The sequence below is a fragment of the Lepidothrix coronata genome, unplaced genomic scaffold (genome assembly GCF_001604755.1).
Source record: "Lepidothrix coronata isolate B3197 unplaced genomic scaffold, Lepidothrix_coronata-1.0 Scaffold91, whole genome shotgun sequence".
Lineage (NCBI taxonomy): Eukaryota > Metazoa > Chordata > Aves > Passeriformes > Pipridae > Lepidothrix > Lepidothrix coronata.
In genome coordinates, this window is record NW_016690271.1 from 607,161 (window position 1) to 609,717 (window position 2,557).

Consider the following 2,557-nt stretch of genomic DNA (forward strand, 5'->3'; position numbering starts at 1 on the left):
GACTTGATGATCTTAAAGGTTTTTTCCAACCTTAACAATTGTATGATTCCATGATTCCAGGGTCTCAGGCACAGCAGGGCCGGGGGCAGGTGGGCACCATGAGCGAGCAAAGCTGGAAGTCACAGGAAGTTCAAGGGCCGTGCTGTTCATGGTGTGTCCCGAGGGACAGAGGGCTCACTTCTCCCACCTCAATCCCTGCTTAGGCCAGGCATGCCAGTTAGCCACAGGCATGAGCCTGAGGTTTTCCCTCTCATTCTGAACATATTCAGGGATGTGATGGTGCTCTGCAGACCTGAGGGGCTGCTGTTGTTTCGCATCTCTGCTATGCACAACCCTCATTTAGACACAAGATCACTGTGTGACAACAGGCCTGGGATCAGGATGCGCCTTTGGAAGAGTGTTTAGTCCTTCCTGAGGTTTGAAGTCATCGTGGCAGCCTTGTAGAGAAATGGCTTCTAACAGGATTCCCTCTGGACAGCTTTTCACATATTCTGTCACCAAAGTCTTAAAAGGGAAGACAATCCAGAAAGTACATACCTTGAAAAACAAAAACCAACCAAACCAAAACCAACCAAAAAACAAATAATCAAAAGCCCAAATCAAACCAACAAATAAAAAAACTTAGGAAAATGTGAAATCACTCCACTACTGGTAAATATCTCACAAAAAGCTATTCCTGAACATCTGAAAGCCAATGCTGTTTCTCAAGTAAAACTATTCAATGCAGGGAAAAGTCCAAATTTTGGAGGTGTCCAAGTCACATTTGGTTGGGGGGAAAAAAAATCACTCCGAGGATGAACTTTGTGTCCAGTGTTGCAGGAGTGGACGTTTATTTTGTTTGACTTCTAATCAAGGAGTTGTATTCAACAGGACTTAATGTCTTGCCCTTTCCAAGAAGGGGAACAGGAAAGATGTAAACAACTGAGCTGACGGTTTGTGGAGAGGCAGAAGGTCAGGTCTCAGCCAGGAATATGTCTAAGCAACAGGACAGTGATGAATGAAACATCTATCAGCACTCTCTGGTCTGGAAAAGAGCTTTAAAAACATGCTACCACAGTGTGCAGGCTGCCTCCTGAGATGGCACATGCCAGGATTTGCATAACAATCCTGTGGCTCAGCACTTCTCCGATGATAGGAAAGGGCACCGAGTTGCAATTTCCTGTTATCCCTCTGAACCTCTGCACTGGTTACTCATTCTAATGGAACCATTTTAGGTGTGACAAATTCTGGCCCATGCTAACGTGTTCATCTGCAGCTCCTGATCTGAGCCACTCCCAGACCTTTAGTCACACTAGATTTCGTGTTAGTCACCTTATATTTTGGGAGGAAAAAGTCGCTGAGGTGAAACTGGAAACACACTGAAACTGAGCCTGTGCAGGTTGCAGCGGGGGTTCAGTTCCCTTTGGCACAGAGACAGCCAGCAGCAGGCACAGGCTTCAGCCTACATGGTCTGTCCTGTCCTAAAAAACACTGAACTGCTCTACACTGAAATCCAGAACATATTTTAGGAGCTTGTTAGTGATCAGTTCACAGAAATGACCTTCTCTCTTTAAGACAGGAGCCACTTGCACTTGTACATGTTCAAAAAGCAGTTCCAAGGAGAAAACTCTACTGAGTTTGCAGTCCTTGTAATATCTGCAAATCTGTCACTCTCTGTGCCCCTCCACAATTAATTCAGCTTATTTTAAATGTAGAAAGTGTTTTGAGAAGCTAAATTCTGTTCCTCTGTGATGCTTCAGGATAAAGAACTGGAAGACAAAAATGGAAGAACAAAATGCAGTTTGGTTTCCTAAGGCCACAGTAATTCTTCCTTCTTTTTCATTTGTTCCTTATTTTATTTCAGAGGATTCTCAGAGCTCAAAATTGGCTCTCACATAAACAATCAGTTCAAGAGCTTTACAGTAGACCTCTGGATGATGACAAACTTCACAGGTATTCTGACTTGAAAGCCCTAAATTTCAGTGATCACATAGGGAGGGTATGGTCAGTGTACCTGGGCAGCAGGTGCTTCCTACTGTCCAGAGAGTTAACAGCTTTCATTTCATTATTCCAAAGCTGATGCAATGTTTGCCAGACTTTAGTAGAGGCCAATAGCTTGATGAAAAATGTATTTGCTCTTAAACTTGTGAAGCAAAATGGAGAGGGAAGAATTATCCAGACAGATGATGAGATATACAAGAGGAAAAGTCCAGTAAATGACAGTTGGTTCTCTGTGTACGTGGCTTGTGATACTCAAAGTCCAACAGTTGACGTGTTCCAGTGTTAAAGTACAAAGGGGTTTTTCTGTGCCATCTCAGCTCTGCTTGTATAACAATGACTCAGCTCTGCAGCTCTGGCTCACAGCCCACATTGAAATTCTGTCTGTAGGAGCATTTTCATCCCCAAAGCAACACTGAAAGCAGCTACATGTTTGTGGGTGAAGGGGAATTAGGAAGTGTGATGTTTTTTATCTAATAAGCAGGGGACTAGGAGTTGTGTATAGCTGACAACATGGCAATTATGCATGACAAGTGGACAACCACATGAAGAAGTATTAAAACTTAAACAGTTTAAAAGG